Source organism: Grus americana, chromosome 18 (genome assembly GCF_028858705.1).
Source record: "Grus americana isolate bGruAme1 chromosome 18, bGruAme1.mat, whole genome shotgun sequence".
In the NCBI taxonomy this organism is placed as follows: Eukaryota; Metazoa; Chordata; class Aves; order Gruiformes; family Gruidae; genus Grus; species Grus americana.
In genome coordinates this window covers 4887592-4906516 of record NC_072869.1, presented here as the reverse complement: position 1 = coordinate 4906516, position 18925 = coordinate 4887592, and the positions used below count along the sequence as shown (strand labels likewise).

Sequence of the window (18925 nt, the reverse complement as noted above, 5' to 3'; positions counted from 1 at the left end):
GCTTCCCTCCAAATGAAATGCGAATTGTCTCCTGATCTCGAATCCTAGCTTTGAAACGTGCAGTTTAATACAGTTTAACGCAGTTTAATTATGGCTGTGAATTATGATACCTCTGAATATTCTTAATAACTGTGTAAATATCCAGACCTTTTTAAAAAAATCAGATGAAAGAAGAGCTGATAATTCAGAATGATTAAAAAGATTTCAACTTTTCTTCAGAGTTAATTGAGAGCAAAGATTGTTGCCCCCACTCACTGCACAAATTTCAATTAGGCTGACGGCAGAGCTGGTCACAGTGGCTGAATCTGGCCTGTAACAAATTGTTAAGGGAAAGCTTTCCTGTTTCAATCACTGAACCTTATTAAATCAATTTCATACAATGTTTTAGTCACTGCCTTTCATTCATGCCCAACTAAAGCTCCTTTTTCATAGCAATCAGTGGCAATGGAGTTTGCATGCTGGAAATAGTGGAGGGTGTCCCTGCCCTCAGCAGGGGGGTTGGAACTAGATGATCTTTAAGGTCCCTTCCAACCCAAACCATTCTATGATTCTATGAAATAACAAGACTTGCTTTGCCTGGTCACATGCTGCAGAAGAGACTGTCCAGAAATTTTCATCCTGGGGTTTGCTGCATAAGAGAGGGGCAGGAGGTTCTTCCAGCTTCTTCACCAAGGAAGGTACCAGTGCATCCAGGTGAGATGGTGGCATCTCAGTTCTGAGTCTTAGTAAATATTTCACCTGGGATGTTTTGTAACACTTTTCAAGGTGAAGATTACATATGGCTATAAAGGGACAAACTTGGCTGACTTTTTTCCTGTGACATTTTTCTATGTTGCTTGCTAAACATGGCTTGGCAAAAGAATTAAAAGATGCTGAAAGATGAGAAATGAGTAAGGGAGACAAGAAAGCTATATGTAAAGGAGATAAGAATTAGGGAGCAGACTTTCAGTGCAGTTAGGATGTTCCAGATCTGAGCACCACTCCTGGTTCAAGAAATCTTGCAAGGTAGGTTATTCAGTAAACTTCCTAGACTAATAGATAACATCTCTTTTATGGTGCCTTTTTGCTCAAATTTGTGTCCAAGATTTGTTGTGCCACCTCTGATTTTTTAGAGATTCACTTCTCATTCCTTAATCACCTCAAGTATTTAAACCCAATGGGAATTGGGAGGAAGTCAAGAGTTTTGAGCTCAGCCTATCCTGCTCTCTGGGGTTGAAATGGGTCAGCCTGCAGGAGCTCATTGAGATATCCTTTTCAAGCAGGCCATCCTGTCAGGTTTACCTGACAAATAACACCATCCTGATGTTTTTTTTTATTATTATTTTTTTTATTGCTTCATCTCCCTGCTGCCAGCAGCACATCAGAAATCAGGGATCCAGGCTGACCTCCTGGAGGAAAAGGCATGCTGCCAGGGAAGTAGATCTCAGGTCTTTACAGAAGGAAGTGTCACATTACTTGATTAAACAAGTCTGACAGAGCCTAAAGCACAAAGGCTGAGCCCGAAGTTGTAATCCAATAACTGTCTTAAGAGGAGCCTGCATAGCCATGGGGGGAGTTCCCAGGTGAGGACGGTGTCTGCAGCATCAAAGGAGAGTCCCCTGGGTCTTGTGCATTCCTGTGGGTTTCAGGTGGAGAAACTCAGTTGTTGCTGTTCCACTTAAATTGCACTTTGCAGAAGAGACTGAGGGGAGAATGAATCACACAGCTCACAGCGTGCTCAGGTTATTAAAAAGGGTGATGGCTCTGACTGGGGTACCTTTAGCTCCAGCTACCCAGACATCCTGACAAGCCCAGCGAACTGCAGCTGCGTAGTGAAGTGGTGTTCACATCGACACGGTGCCAAGAGGGGCCCTGTGCTGTGGCACCCGAGGAGGCTGTGTCTCTTCTCACCTGTAGCCCCTGTCTCCTGGGTGCCTGTGCCAATAGTTGCGTGGTGCTGCTGTGTGGGCACGGTCTCCTGGAGGGGCTGTGCCACATCTGTGTGAATGCCTTGAATATCTTAGGCCTTTAGAGTGGCATTAAATGTCTGTGTTCAGGCAGCTGAAGTCAATCTTCAGTCAGGCTGGACATCAGATAGGAGTGACTGATGATGCTGATCCGTCCTTGGGCTGTCAGTGCTGCCCCTGCCTGCCTGGGGCTGACCCACCAGGAAAGAAACAGAGGGCAGACACCCCACATCAGGGATAATTGACAGCAGGGGCCCTATATGGACACTGCAATTATTTCTTTCATTCTCCTTTTGTCTAATTGTAAGATGTGTGATTGCCATAGGGGGGACCACCTACTGTTACACTGTGATTTGAGAAAGCCTTTGTACTTGTTTGTCTCGAGCTTTGGTCACCCAAATGTAAAACAGAAGCAATTAAATCATGGGAGCAGTGCAAAGGTGTGGAAGACAAACATGTAAGGCTGGTCTGAGCATCCTCAAAACCAGCTCTGCAAAGAGAGTGAAAGAGAGGGAGGGCAGGTTTATCTCTGGAGCGAAGGGTACTTTTCCCCTGCGACTTGCATGAGATCTTACACCAGACTTGCAGTTTCCATGTTGTTTCCAGGCAGCGCAGTTGTATCTGCAGGGCGGGTATGAATGTAAACTCTTCTGGCAGAGCTGCCACTCAGCCATGTATCTGCAGCATTTAATCCATATCTGTTGCTATTCCAAGTGCATGAAAATGCCAAAACACAGAAAGAGCATTTATTCTCTGTGGGCCTGAAAGATAAAAATTATTCCTAGCAAGGAGGGGCTAGCAGCATTCAGAGAGTTGTAGGAGCAAAGCGGTCTGGTAGGACACGCTTTCCGTTCCCCTTTAGTTTGGTGGAAGGAGGGAGGGTACCAGGAAGTCCCAAGCCCATTTCCCAGCCTTGAGGAGACATTCAGCCTGCCTGGAGGAGCCATCGCTCGCATGGTCAGCACTGTCCCCAGGCAATGCATCAACAGCACCTAACAGGGAAACCAGTTCAAACCAATGGAGACATTCATAAAGCATAGTTGGGACTCAACATGAGCAAAGATAACAGAATGAGGACTCTGAGGGCCAAGGCAAAATGTGTCTTTAATGAAAGGTAAGTTGCTACTGATGTCAGTAGATTTTAGACCAGGCTTTGGCAGAAGTGCTGGTGTTCACTGGTTTATTGTGGGCTGCCTGTATCTGGTGGCCAGCTTGCTTTAGCATATTTGGATGTCAAAAAAATCATCACTTTTCCCAGGAGCAGCAGATGAAAAATTGGTTTCAGCTGAGGAGCTCTGTGATGTACTTTATTCAGGCCTTGGGGAGACTTTCAGTTTTGATGTTAAGTATGATTTAATGACAAAATGCTAATATCACTTGGGAAGGAAAGACAATTGGTCCAGTCAGCCACCCTCACAAATAACTGCTGTGCTGTGTGCTTGGGATCCAGAGCGCTGCTGTCACTCCAGATCGCTGCCCACGGCTTAGTCATTTGTCTGAGCACCAGTGAACAAAAACACAGATGTAGAAGTAAACGCATCCTCTCTGCCATAGCAGAAAATTAATCATGTGAAATACTCTCTCCTTGTAGCTGCCCATTGCTCAGGGAGGAGAGAAGGAGTGAAGCCAAATGCATGAGGAAAATATTTCCTGGGTGAGGATAATTTTAGCCCAGTGCAGCATCCATCCCAGCAAGGTACTGCATCAGAGCCCTGGGGGCGGCATTGCAAGAATGGGGAAATGAATATCGAAGTCCTAACTTTGTCATGTGTCTGAGCTTGGAGAAGTCACTTGGAAGTAGTTTTAGGGCTGGAGACCACCTAGGCTGAATTCCTGCTGTTTAGGAAAGCCTTTAAGTGTTTCTTTGAGCTTTTATCACACAAATATGGAACAGAAGTAATTAAAGGGTAGGAAGTGTAGGTGTCTGAACACCTTTAAAAGCCATAGCCTCTCTAGGTCAGATTTCTCTGCAGTGAAATGGCAGTAGGCACTCTTTAATGCAAGTTTTATGAAATTACACTGATAGTATCCAGGCCCTGTTGTCCTGGAACATCCTCCCTTGTTCTGTGTTTGCCCTGCAGCTCCAGACGGCACCTCCACAGGGCCAGTTACCGAGCAAAGCTTCTCCTGTGGCAATTTGGGGAGAACAGTGCAGCTGTTTGTTCACAGAACAGCAGCATTGCAGGTGAGCAGCACAGAGTCCCCTGTGCAATAACCCCAGGTTTCCCCATGTCCTTTCTGGTGCTCTCCATCTAAAAATGAGAATAACCTTGTGTTATATAGAAACTATTGCAATGAGCCCAGAAGAAACCACAAACTACAGACATGAAATCCTGACTGCTTCCAGTTAAACACAAACAATAGGTCCATTTTACATCAGCTGGCATTTGTCAAACTGTTATCACAGTTTATGTTTACCAGAGTGTTCTTTTGGGAACCATTATGATTGCATGTGTAACCTAGGGAAATGGCCACAAGAATCAGATTCAAAATATTTGCATTGCTTACAGCCAAGGTTCACAGCGTGGCAAGGTCGTTTCACGTTGTTGAGCTTTTGGAGGTGTTGGTGTAGCTGTGCTTACAAGTATTGAGCTGGGAAGTAAAGACATGGCAGACACAGAAGGTGACTGGGACCTTGTGCACGTGCTGATCCGTGCTGCTGAGGCTGAATTGCGTACAGCCTCGTCTTCCTTCATCACTGCTGCCCAGTTTTTACTCTCTGAAAAATAGCAATGAAAGACTTGACTTTAATAAAGACATTTGCATTTGTGATGTTCATAGTACAGAGCCAGGTCTTCCTACTTAACTATTCCGTGAGTTAATCCATTCATTCTGATAGCAAAGCCTGATTCGGAGTTGATTTACACTAGATTAATTCCAGGTTAACTAAGCTGCAATCATTGAACAATCCCAGTTACAACAATATTCTTGGATGCTGGGGGAGAAATAAAGCAAGGTGGATGGACAGACACACCTTGCAGGTAGTCAGACCAGCAAGAATGCTCACAGACCTTTACCCTGAAACAGGAACGTGAGGCTGGAAGGAGTTCATGATTGTGTGTCCGCATATTTAGACAAACACTAGCCTCACAGCTAGAGTATTGTGGGCTTATGTCAAAGCGGGAAGTTTGACAAAAAGTGCTGATGAAGACCAGGCTAATATCCTGGTACAGACTAAAAATATATTGCATTTGTCATTGTGAACATTTGCACTTATTAATAGCCAATATTAAAAAAGCCCTCTGAGTCCATCTGTTACAGTTTCTGATTCAGGCGCTGAATGTTGAGGGTATTTGGTAGGTTTTTGAACATCTCTGCCTTGGGAAAGATGTTTTTTAGTTGATTTTAAAATGATGACAGATTTTTTCTGAAATTTGTTAAAAACACTTCAGTTGTTCAGGTCAATAAATCAGGACCAAATTCTCACTGTTACACCACTGTCTTGAACAGTGGCTGAGGAGTACTGGCATCAGAACTGGACACAAGTGATAAATCCAGCCTTATATTGGCATAGTTAGGAATATAGCCACCCTTTATCAGTAAATCAAGGACTTGCGTAAAACACAGAGAGGTCTCATACCAGGTGAGTGATTAATAATAGGTTTTGTATAGCCATTTATGAAGGGGGATAGCAAGTGGATACAAGATTTATGTGCTGGGAAATCTGTAAGAAAAAGGCCCTTAGGTTTTTCAAGCTGATCACAGGACATCACCTTGTGGGACATAAATCTAAATGACAGTGTGAGCATCTGATTTTTAAACAATTACCTCCATATGAGTGGTAGTTCGGTATGGAATTGAAGGGGCTGTACTCTGCAGCCCCAGCAGCGTGACACAGAGCCAAAGGGAATCTCTTCATGTGACCCATCCTTTGCAGTGAAGAGACAGGACAGAGGCTGCTGCTCTGGCTTTGAGGAAACTGTTGCTGTATTAAAGCTGCGATCACTTGTGTTGTTCCAGGCAGCAAATGCAGTTGAGGGTGAGCATCTCTTATCAGTAGTTCCCATGCTAGTGACTGGTTTGTCCTGTTGATTGACAGCTGTGATAATGAGGTTATTGTGAGGAGGCAATCAGTGCACAGAAATGTTTTTATGTCTTGTGGTCTGGGATCTTGGGCTTTTTGTGTCCCGAGAGGCTCTGTCTCTAGTTGGCTGGGCCAGAGCAAAGGCCAGAACATGAAATGACTGTACAAGAAAAATCCCTGTTGCTTTCTCATCTCTGCATTAGGTGGCTAGTTTGTCATAGCCCTTGTAGAGCTGTTTGCTGTAGTATCAGGACAGAGTTTTCTAAGCCTTTTTATCTATCTACCTGGGGAGCAAGGCAAGTCCATTAGTCCCTATGAAAACTGGTTGTTCATAGATGCTCCATTTCAAAGTAAATCCCCTTTGCTGCTCACTCTCTCGATGTTCACTGAACTCTGTTGACTTAGCTCCTGGTTTTCATGCAGCTGGCTTATCACAGTACAGCGCTATGCCCCCAGGGAGCCTTGGATTTGGGTCTTGGCTGATACCAGAATAAAATACTGAAAAAGGGATCTGATGGGCAAGGGTGGCATGGAGGAAGAGGGCATAATTCTGGTTGCGAGGTTTGGCAAAAAAGTTTTCTGCATGTATCTTTTCTCTTTTATTCTCTGTTTTCATCTTGCTGGAGGTGTGGAAGGTTGTTTTCCAACGCACCACTTTCACCATGTGAAAATCTTGTTTTCTTTCTCTCTCTCCACTGATCCTCTCCTTATTATGCATCTGTGAGTTGCAAAAAAACCACAAACCAGCGGTGGCTAGTAGCTCCTGTCTCTTAGGGACAAGATTAAAATCCACAAAAATGAAATGTCATGGAAAGTATTGAGTTGTCATTCTCTGGTGCTACAGAAAATTGACTTGCTGTGTATTCCTCCTGCGGTGCAGGGCTGATGGAAGTACCTGGCTTGCTAGATTTCAATATGAATGCAAACGGATGGTGAATAGGAACCACAAATCACAGAGGTTAAAGAATGTGCTAGGGATGGTCCAGGTTGGAAATTGGACCGTTTTGATGTTTATACTGCGTTGTTAAGACTAGAATACAATTCATGTTTCAGCTGATAAGACTGTCCACGTGTGACTTTTAAATTAAAATCTGTATGTTTCTTACTGAGATTGGACTTCTCTCTGTAATACCCAACCATGCCTCTGAAATGCTTTGTAGGCATTACTTATAGAAAGTACCAGGGGTTTTCCATCCATATATTAATATTTTGATGGCTGCTATTTTTTAGCCATATCCAAGAATGAAAATTCTGTTTCTGGATAGAACTAATGGTTGAGCCCCTGACTTTCTGTATGACCCAAGATCCTAAACCCAAAATTAATCCTGAACCAGGCATATACAAATTTGCAGCAACTGCAACTTAGACTGACATGATTTTATTAACATAACTTACTGAAACATGCTTAACCTGACGAGCCAGCTCCTCTGCTCACAAATGTTGCATTGTCTCTCAGATAGAAGGAACTGAAAACATCTGGTTCCTTGTTTGGTGAAGCAAAGAGCCAGGAATCTGCTGAAAAGTGAAAGATAAGGAATGCAGCTGAGTACCACAGGAAATGGACCGGTTCGTGTGTCCCTTGTATCCATGGTGACCTAGGAACTGCATTGCAAGAGGCTGGGGTGTTGGGATCTGTCACACTGTGCTGTCACCATGCAGCCACAGGTGACAGTGGGAGATGGGAGCTCAGCTGGCACGGCACTGCGGTGCTCAGCGCTGGCACTGCAAGACATTACGGATCACTGTACGACAGCAGATTCCCTGAGCCCCTGCTGCAGGCAGGTCCGCACCAAGTTAATCTTGTGAAAACGGTCAAACTCAGCAAACGGTTCAGCTCCCCTACACTTTATAACCTTCTTGTCCCTCTGTGAAACAACTCCCTTCTTAGCCTTCATGGAGAGACCATAGCTGTCAGTGCCAGGGGACTGAGCAAAGGCCACCTTGTTCCTGATGGGTTGTGGCATTGGTGGCATTTGACTAGACGATCGTCTGTGTTTAAGGAGCCCTACTTACTAGATACATGCTACGTGGAGATGGCAGTGGTTAATGGCTTCAGCTGCAACTTTCCAAACCAATAAAACTTCGATGTGCAGTGTAATTTAACTGATCTAAATCATGCACAGTCTGGGGGCCTGGGATGTATCAGGAGTCTCAACTAAAAAATATTTGCTGTGGCACAGTTTGGTCTCTTTCAGAGATAACAAATGAAAAAGGCTTTCTTTTAACTTCCATGACCCTCCTCTCCCCAGGTTTCGTTCCCTTTCCTAACTGTATGCCTACCTCATTCATCTGCTAAAAAACGGGGCTGGAGACAGGAGCTTATATTAGGCAGACCCATGTGCAGGGCAGGGAGGTACTTCTGTGGCCTGTGAAAAGAGACCATGAAGTGCATCAGAAAATAATGTCTATGTTGCATTAAAAAAAAATCAATGTTTCTATCAGAGAAGTTTTCTTTTGAGACAAAAAAGTGTCCAGTTTAGGACAGAAGAAGAAGGATCAAACATCGTGCAAGCTCTGATCCATCATCATATGTTGCATGGTCATGTTATCAGTCTAAACACTGTCCTGGATTTGCAAATCTCCATAAGCACAGATGTGCTTTGGGCACAGTGGGCTCATTGTCCCAAGAAAAAGCATAGGGTGGTCTTGAGTGATGTCTTGTTATATAGATGTTGCTGCTAAAAGCAAATTCTCCCAGCAAGTAAGTGCAGATTGTTTCTGTTATTGATTGCCACAGTCTCTGCTTCATTGAGACCACATGGCCCACTTTGTTTTTGTAGCTGCCTTTTATTAAAACTGACAAAGAGGTATCAGCGTTTGAAAAGATGAGTCTTGAGAGTCCCCTGGGCGGCATTTTCATGCTGTAAAGTGATACTGGCACATTTGATCCACAGATGCTTTTAACACACTAATAAAACAAAAGCCTTCCTTCCCAGGGTGGTCTTCTACACTACAAAGCTTCCTGGTTTTGCCCATGCTTAATGGGCCAGACCCCAAGAAATGGAGAGAACCTGCAAATCCTCCTACCTTAAACTGCGCTCTCAGGATTTGGTCCTGCACTGTAAACTGCAGAGAAAAATTCCTATGTGTGTAGTTTTTCAAGTTATATTTTGCTGCTTCATTGAAGGCTCATAATGTGTTTTATATTCACATGGGTTATCTGTATTGGTTTTCAGTATTCCTGAGACTGGCAGTCAGAAAGCTTTCATCCTTATTTCTGGTGACCAGCATTTACAGTTCCTACTCCTCTCCAGTTCTTGTAATACCTGACTTCATAAGGAGCCAGTCAGAGCTCTGTTTTAACACTCAAACCAGAAGATTTTTGTTTTGGCATTATATTTGAAGATATCTAAAAAAATTTAGATCTGAGACATATCATATTAGGACCTATCATGAGTGGAAATGTTTGACCTCAATCTGTCTATGCAACAGCTCCTGATCTGTAAAATGGGAATACCATCTTCTCTCATTTTGAAGAGGCTTTATGAAGATGAATTAATCTTTGCAAAGCACTCAGATGTCAGAGTGATGAACAACACAGAAGAGCTTGGAGGGAAAGAAATAGTTCTGTCTACAGAGCAGGCTGTTAGTAGTAGCCGTAAATAAGACATGAAGCTACACTTTGATCAAGGAGACTAAAGCAGATATTGAATAGTTGCTGATAAACTGAGCACCATCCAGTCTCTGTCCCCAACAAATCCAGGCCAGTGGGAAATAGCATGTGATTGTGTGATTAAAAAGATATGTTAATGCAAACAAGCAACAGGACCAAAATGAAGTTGCACCCATGAGCTCAGTACAGGCTTTTCATTGCTTTAGGATGCTCTGTTCTGCAACCTTGCTGTTAGCTGTGTGCTATGTGAGAAATATTAGCCACTGGTGAGCATGAATTATTCTGGTCAGCTGATTCTTTTTCCTTTCTTCTGCTAACAGGTTATATTTTGCAGAGTGGGGGCTAAAAGCTTAAAACCACGTCATGAAAACATGCTCAGAGCTGACACTACCAAAAGGTGTGTTCTTCAGCCAGCAGCCTGTCTTTTACAGACTATGCAGGCAGAGTCCTCAGAGCTGCACGTGCTGCTCCATCCATGTCTCCAGGCTCGCCTAACTCCTGGCCAGTTGCTTGCTCGGGTAAACCAGCCAATAAAGCCTATTGTCACTGCAGCCACAGAGGAGCTGAGTTCATTTGCCACAGCAGAGACAGCTGAGTAACTGCGTCTGCTTCTTTTTGGTGCAACATGGAGCTGCTGGGTTCCACCTTGGCTTAGGCTTTGAAGTGGTTGAGGGTTGCTCACACTTTTCCTACCTGTCTGCTGTGCTCTTATGTGCGAAGTGAATGTGTCCATGCCCTCAGTCTGTGCAGTGCTCCCAGCCCATTTCTAAAGGACAGGCTACGTATTTTTCACTTGAATTTGCTCATCTAACCTGTTGTTTTATTTTAAGTTTTTATTATTTGGCATTTTGACAAAGACTAAAGAGAATAGATCTTGTGCCTGGCATATTTTTGTAATGCTTTTGACAAAGGTGCTTTAATCGTGGATTCACAGCTACTATTACGAGACACCTTCCGAGCTTGATAAGAAAAAGCTAATGATACAGCTGCAGTGATGAGCAAAAAATAAACTGCTTTTCAGAGGTGGGTGTATATCCCGTTCCATTATCTGGTCTTTGGATTCACAGTTCTTGACTTACTGTCCCTCAGGCTTTTGGAGAGGAACACAGAAAATCTCTCCAAATGCAGCCTCATTAAGCAACCAAAACGTAACCTACTGATGGCAAAGAGGTTGTAAGTATCTCATCTCTAGTGAGTGTGATGGGCAAGTCCCCTGAAATGTCTTTATGCTATAATTGTGTGTAGTAGAGTTAGGTCCAACTTCATTATAGGCCCAAGGAACTGATGCTAATGGGCCCTCAGCCAACCCCATCTTGCCTTCAGTGCTCTCTGCGCAGAGACATTCTGTTGCAAGCCCTTCTCTTGACCTGTGCTGTTTGATCTGCCAGGCTGCCTGCTGTATTCCTGAGTATAGTGTACAAGCAAGCACTCTGCTCTTATTAATGTTAATGGGGATCATGGGGAGAGCAGCCCCCCATGGTCTACCCCATGGTGTAGAGTCTAAAGAGCTGCTTCCTTACGGGCCAAAATAAGCCTCTCTGCAGACACTTGGGGGTCTTAGTTTTTGGGAGTGGGAGCAGGGGTTGAGGTGAGCCTGCTCCACCCAGAGCAGTGTTCCCAGGCAGCTCTATTTGGAGCTGACCTCCTCACCACATCTGGGGGTGCAGGGATAGGGAGGGCAGGGAGGAAACTGCAGCAAGCTGAGAAGAGGCTCTGTCTTCTGTAAATACAGCCTGCTTCTTCCCCCCCTGTAGTCTTCAGTGCAGCAGCTCCACATTTTTCCTGTGTTCATCCTATCTTAGCCTCCTCCTGACTTCCCTTTCAAACAAGTCGTGGGAACAAATTGTAGTTGGGAAAGAGTTCATTCTGCGCTCCCTCTGTCCCCTTTTCCCTACCTCAAAGTCTATCTTTGCCTTTTCTGATTGTAAGATCTTTGGGGCAGGGACTATGTGCTTCCTGTGTTTCGGCAGAAACTAGCTTAATTAGGGATCATTCTTGGTTTGTTTTGCCGTAAGAAAAGGGGTTCATAATAATACTGCAGTAATTCACACCAGTCTCATTGCATTTGCTTCAAAGGAGGCACTCCAAAATAAGATGAGAGTAGATGAGTTGAAGATCAGACCAGCTGTAATTACTAGTCTGCGATATCTTATTTCGAAGCAGAGCAGTTACGTGCAGTAGTAACTTGTCCAGCTATTATTGTAGGGGGAAAACCCACACAAAAGGTATTTTTACATAAGTATCTGTGCAAAATACTCACCAATATTCATCAGAGAGAGCATGATTAAAGGCCCTCAAAGCATGATTGGAGTTGCCGGTTTTCATGAGATAATTAAGATGTGGGTTTGCTACATACATTCTGGTGATCTCATTATCTTCATTATTAATTAGTCTCTGTTCTTCACATTTCAGCTCCAGTTTCTTGTCATTAGAGTGACTAGCCTGTGAGCGATGCGTTAGTGAGATTGAGAGGAGGGACTCTGCCTCTGGAACAGCAGAGGAGGTGCCAGCCTTTGTTCAGAATTGCTCCCGAAGAAATTGCAGTGCTTTGTACAAGATCAGCAGGTTGCCCTGCCATAAACCCTTTCAACAACGTACCCTGCCTGGCGTTTCCTGGCCAGGAGCCCCTGGTTTCAGCAGGTAATTTAGCAATCTTCCTCTCTAAGCACCCAAATGCGAGTATCTTGCCCAAATTTCCTCTGGCATGCTTCTGCAAGCACCTTTTTCAGGATGCTTAGATTTATTCATCTGAGGGATCTGGCAGTACCAAGCATCCTTTTGCCAGTGTAGCCATCTCTTTTCTTTCCTGTGGTAACAGGGATAAAAGTCTACTCTCCACTAAGAGAAAGGTAGTTGTCACTATCCTAACCTCAAACCCTGGACAGGACTCAAGGGTACGCAAACTTTGCAAATACCACTATGTACAAGTGGGTGTTTGGCAGATGGGATTTAGGAAAAACCAAAATGTGTTAAGATGGAAACTGAGTGTGAGGGAATGCCCTGCTGTTTCCAGGGGCCAGCTTTTATGGTCCTGGTGGAGCATGCCTGCCATTGTATGGCTTTCCTCTGAAAAGCAGCAAGTCTGCTATTGATGGATTCAGAAAATACCATACTCGTGAGGGTCTTCAGTGTCCAGATCCTATTCGTGCAAACTAAGCATGAAGCCTGGAACATATTTCATTGTCGGTGGTCATCTGAGCAATTACTAACCTGCACAGATTCCTCAGCTGCCTGAAATCATGACAAGAGAATAGACCTCCAGTCTCAGATGGGAAAAACATACCATGCAACATCATCTTCTGTGGAGCTGACTCATTTGAGTCACAGCTGCCAGTCTTACCAAGTGGAAGCTGCTATCCTGGGCATTTCACGCAGACATACAGCCCTTCCTCCTCACGCTCACTGCTCTTAGGCATGAAGCAGTTACAGGTCTGTGTCACTCCCAATATAGTTCTCATTCCTCCAAGAGAAGGCAGTGATGGCCATCTGCACTCCCTCAGCCATGACAGCATGCTCTGCTTTTCCCTTTGTAGGAAACAAATCATAAGTCATATTAAACAGAAAATTATCACTTTACCACGAAATATGTACAAAATAAGGGGTTTTTCTCAATGGAGATCAAAGCCAGGCTATAACAATCTCCACTTAATCAAGCTTAGCTTTAATGAAGTGAGAAACAGACCTGTATTATAGCTGTGATTAATAAAGTTTTTATACAGTCATTCCTTAATAAGAAGTGATTGTGTAAAACCTGTACGTTTTCTAGGATCTTTACTGAGGAACACTTCTCTCAATGAGACTTTATGCCTTCTCAGTTATTACTGTGTAATAAATGGCAAAGCCCTGCATAGCACACTGAGTAACACATTCAGCAGATGTACCAAACGGTTGTGCTTATGTTCTTAACATCTCTATTATAATATTAGTTTTAACTGTTGCTGCTTTATCTGTTAAGCATTTATTTTACATTTTGCTCATCACAAGCTATTGAAAGTATAGCTGTGTTGGCTAATGATTCTGTAAGTATCAGAAACCATTTCACAATGTGCCATAATACTGCCTGGTCAGTGTGGCAATACAAATACTTCTTTGCATCTTTCAGGAAATCATTAAAAAATGTACTGTGCAAGTAATTATTTTATTTATGATTGTTATTTATTCTGCAACGAACCCTTGACATACAACTATCTCTTTCAAAATGAATAGTGAAAGGAAAAGTAGGTTTTAGAAGCGTCCTATTTAATAAGCAATGAAGTTGTCTGTCCCCAGATCTGTCTTGTAAAAATTGCTTTCCCGTTAATTTAGATTAATGAATAGAAGGAGATCCGGGAGGTGGTTTTGATCACTGTTCCACTATTCATTATCAGCTTCTGCTCAGCTTCCCAGGAGAGCTCCTGAACATGAACCCCACTGCCACCGCAGGGAGCCCAGGGTCTGCTGGGTCCTGCCCTGAGACCTGCCCTGCTCAATCCGAGGGACCTCCCTGAGCACGCGAGGACGGCAGTGTGTCTTGGCTGAGGTGCACTTTGCTTTCATCTCTTGCTGTTACACTTTATTACGTTAAACCTAAGGCCTCCCCCACCCTTCCAACGCTTCTTTGCTCAGCAGAGAGGGAATTCTTTTCATTTTCTTTCAATGAACTGGTTAAAGGGTCAAGTTCAGTGAATTGCTTTAAGCTTTGCGTATAAGAATTGAGGCTAATTAATTTTTTTTCTCTTCTTTTGCTTTTTGAACAACAATATTTTACACTTGGAAGTTGCTGGCTGCGATGAAAATGAAGGCAGGCTCAGGCAATATCTGGGACATGCGACGTTAAGCTGGTGGACGGGTTTTGAGTGAAGGGTGAGCCAGCGGGCTTGTCACTGCCCACTTTGGTCTGTTTTCTTATCATTTCCTTGTCTTCTGCTTCAAGTAACTCCTGGCCTTCTCTCCTCTCCAGAAAGCGCTCTGTCTTTGGACGTGCTAAAGTCCCAAAGATTTGAGGATAGAAGTATAAAGTACTTAAAGGATCTTTCAGTTGGCATCTCTTTAACTCTGTATGTGAGCAGTGTCACTAAAGTATGCCACAAACAGCTTCGTGTAACTCTCTTGAAATACCCAAAGTTAACTTTAACAACAGGTTTTTGGATATGGCCGGATCCAATGGCGGGGTAACAACTGGGGATTCTTTCCTTTTCCAGGTCTCTCAGTGCCATTACAGTTAGGAGGGAGGTGCTCGTCTGTTGGCTGAATCCTGCAGGATGGTGTTTCCTTCTGCATGTAACACTCCAGTGAAAACTGTGACAGTAAGGGCAGAGTTTGGCTCCTGGACAGGAGTTTTGCAGAAAAAGTTTGTTCGAAGTCCTCTACTGCAAAGCCACAGAAACAGATTTCTTTATTTTTTTCTTTATTAGCACAGACAGCACAGTAAACACAATTCTTATGAGGTGTTGCAAAAAAGGAAGTTACACAACTTCTAAGAACTGAAGTGAATTTTAACTAACGGAGTCAGTGTGAGTGTTCTCAGCCTTTTTGGTTTGCTTTTCTTTATCTCCTAACTAAAGGGATTAAAATTTGTCCTTACAAAACAGACATCACTTTCTAACAGGATCTGTTTTGCTTTGTGGCACACCGAGGGCATTTTAGACTGGCACCACTATCATGGGGAGGCCAGACGTGCGTTTTATTGTAACCCACTTGTGGGAGTGAGGGCACACCAGGCAGGAGAGGTCATCCCCAGTGAACCTTGGTGTCTCCAGTGACTGTCCCCGTCCAGGGACCTGACATCCCCGCTGCCCTCAGGGGCCCTTTTCTTTACGAGGCGTCGGGAACCAGAGATCGGCCTGTAAAAATCCCTCCGTTGGCTTGTCACATGTGTTCCTTGCAGACGTGTCATGTGTTCCTCGCAGACTCACCACCCACAGGAAGGGACAGTGGGGAAGGGAGGCGGGTGGGTGCACCTGCCCGGGGCAGAGGCGATGCTTTACCTGCCCTGACCCAGACCTGCTCAGTGAGCTGCTCCTTCCCACCGCGCTGCTTCTGAACAGGCCCCTGCTGCCCTAGGTTTGAGCACAGGAATGTACATATATATGTACATACATACATATTTAGAATTGAACCCCAAGCAGCTTCCTCTTTCACCAGTTGTTAGGGGTAACTTTGAGCAAGAGGGAAGAGTTGGACTAACCCCACCGGCAGGGTGGGAAGTGTCCCCCCGCGAACGGGAGAACACCACTTGCTCACAGGAGGAGCCAACCGCCAACAACAAACCCCAACCCCCGACTCAGCCCCGCGCGGGACGGGGACGTTTGTGCCCGTGTCCGCCCACCGCGCAGCCAGGGGAATTCCGGACCCCCCGCGCTGTGACGTCACGGAACCCCGGTACCGAGCGCCTACACCGGACCCCCCGCGTCGCCTAGCAACCGCGGGGCGGGCCGGGCCGCGCGCGCCGCCAACTGTTGCCCGCCGAGCGGGGACGCGCCGCTGCCACCGCCCTCCGACCGCCCCCTCTGCGGGCGGGGACGGGGCGTGGGGACGGCACCGTCCTCCCGGCGCCGGGCCAGGTACAGGCGGTCCGGGAGCGGAAGGCGGGAGTCAGCCGGTGTCTTCGTGCGGGGTGAGGAGGAAGTTTGCGGCGGTGTTGGGGGGTTCCACGCCGCAGCCCCGGTGCGGGCTCCGCGGCAGAGCGGGAGCCCGCGGCCGGGAGGGAAGGGGGGATCCGTGGGGCCGTTCCGCTCCACCTGCTCCTCGCCCACGCGGTGCCGCGGCGCGGGTGTTGCAGTGCCCGGCGCAGCGCGGGGGGTAACGCACCCACGGGCGTTTGCAACTGGACGTGGGTTATGGAGTTCCACTGGGCTCGCGGGTTTGGTGTGTGTAGGGTCGGGGGTGGGGGGGTGGGAAGAGCATCTCTGTGTCCTTTCTGCTGCGGTATCTGCGTTTTCACGATTGCACGTAGCGTTTTGAAATCCAGGAAATAAGGCAGGTACAGCGAAACCGTGCTGGGTTTTTCTTTCTTGTTTGCCTAGGGAGGGGTTTTTCACTCCAGAGTCATGTACGCGGAAAGGTTGGACTCGCTGTGGAAGCAAGCGGGTCCTGGAGAGCTCTGGCAATACTCTTATGTGAGGAAAATGTAAAACCGTGTGTGGCTGCGTCTCGGCAGCCATGTGTGGTGAAGTGGGGGTGTCAGGGAAGAAGGGGGTGTCTTCCTGCCAGAGGGTGAGCCTCTGTGGCTGAGCCTTGTGCAGCACTCTGGTAGTCACCTGGAGATGCCCGACTGTCTGGGCTTTAAACGTTTAAAAGGGGAAGAGGAGAAAAGACTACTTTTTAAGGGTGAATGCAAGCAAGGGGCTTGTTCTGTAATTATTTTTTGTGGCACTGGTGATGTGTTTGGATTGCCACTAGTTATTGTTGAATGTTTTTAATACCCAACTGTGGTTCTGAATTAATTTGCTGGCTCTGGGATGCTGGTGACATAGCCAGGAAAAAATGATTTGTGGTTAGTATGTGGCTGTCACGACAGTCTGTTCTGTAACTACAGATCTCGTCTGTAGCCCTCATGGGGGACCTGCGTCGCCCTAATGCGGTCGGTGAAGTGGTACTGCCTCTGATGAGCTTAAAAGAGCAGCGTTGGGCCTGTGCTGTATGTGCTTGGGAGCGTAAGAAAGCAGTTCACAGTAGAGATCTTCCTCTGAAGCTCTCAGCACTGGGAACGTAGATGATAACAGTTCTTGGTCTGGAGTCCTTTGTCATGTCTCTGAAACAGAGACAGGCAATTGTGCTTTTCTGTTGCACAGAAGTGACCTACGCAGAGATCCCGGGGCAGGCAAATGCCGTCCTCGCTCTGTGCCATGCTAGTGCTGATTTTTGGGTGGCAGTTTAATGTTGCTGCTTTGATAGCAGCAATAATCTTCATTCATTCTGGTAAATTGATAAAGTTAGTGGCTTTGGGGGCATAAATAACAATTTATCTGGAAGAGACCTCATGTTATTTGTCTGATTTAACTACTTACATTAAGGAGGGACAGGTGAGAGAACATGTCTGAAATAGGTTCAGAATAGGCTCCCTAAACATGGACTTCCTGGTACCTGTATTCAGGCTCTTATATCAGTATAATTTGTAATTCTTTTGCTCCCCTTTTTGTATGTTTTTTTAGCTGCTTCTGTTAAAAATAGCCTTACCAGTCAGATGGCGTGCAGAATGTGGGGTTGCTCCCTAGTGATGGGGCTGGACTGCCCTTCCCTAGTTGTTTCTTGGTTCTCAGTAAGAAGTGAAGTGTGAACTTGCTGGCGATGCGAGTGATTTTTCTGCCTGTGGCCCTTCTGATTTCTGGGGAGGGGGGGAATAGGGTGCTGTCACCGCCAGGTGTGTGCAGTAGTGTGGAGGAGTATTCGTTTAACTGGGTACGGGAGGAGACTGTGGAATTTCTAGCGGCTGTTTGGCAGCATCTGCCCAGACTGAGAGGAGCTTGAGCTGTTCCTATTGCTAGATGTGGTAGTCTTCAAACAGTTTTAAAACCTCTTTTAATGGGCTTCTTTTAACTTTGTTATTTGAAGAATTACTGTGAACAGCAGCAAGTCTCCCAGAAGCCACCTGATGTGCAGATGTTTCTCAGCTGTGGTTGCCTTGTCAGGGCTCTTACCATCACAGTGGTTGGAGGACCTTAGCCATGTGCAAAGGCTGCAAAACAAAACACTTTCCATCCCAAAATAGGAAGGGGAATGGAATAACTTTGCTTCGGTTATTTATTAACCAGTCCTGTTACATGTGTTGAGCATACCTTGATCTGAACTCTTTCAGTCTTTTGAATACAGCGTCCTAGTGAAATATTTTAAATGGTTGTAAAACCAATCATGGGTTGTTGCTGAGTTAACCATTATCCAAATTTTAATATTCTCAAATGCTTGCTAGACTTTGGTAGCTGGCCCCCCAAATTCTGAATTGCAGCCTAACAATGTAATTCCTTTTTTTCTTTCCATAGTCATTTAGGTTGATCACTGCATAGAACATAAGACAGGCTCTGTAAGTGCCTCCTGACAACATAAAACAGTGTTTTGGGCACTGTGTTGCAGTTAATACTGCTGGTTAGTACTAGGGGTCTCTGGATATGGCTCTGCTTTGAATCTTGTTTTCAATGTGCAAACTAATGTTGTCATAAACCATATCTGCTTGGTTCCTATTTGTTTTGTCTTTGCAGGTTCAAGGGTAGAAATATCTCCTGCCTACACATAGCTGTAAACTCTAAAATAAGCCACGTTTTGTAGTTTACCATATAAGTGAAAAAACACAGTTTGCTGACTATGCCAGAGTTTATGTTCATTGGGTTCTTAATTTGTGTTTGTTGCATGTTGAGCACTATGATGTGC

At 45.3% G+C, this 18925-nt stretch overlaps 1 protein-coding gene across 6 annotated transcripts in view; it reads left to right on the top strand.

The window, feature by feature from the left end:
• The window catches only part of RAB11FIP4 (RAB11 family interacting protein 4), a 129380-nt gene that overhangs the window by 80253 nt on the left and 30202 nt on the right, over positions 1–18925 (top strand). For 2 of the 6 annotated variants that reach the window (XM_054846718.1, XM_054846713.1), the window contains exon 1: positions 16048–16178. The exons of 3 other annotated variants lie outside the window; for them this stretch is intronic. The gene's annotated coding sequence lies outside the window, so the exon portion shown is untranslated. Of the gene's footprint in view, positions 1–16047; positions 16179–18925 lie in introns of those variants that run through there. One more of the 6 variants, XM_054846717.1, reaches the window with a different exon arrangement.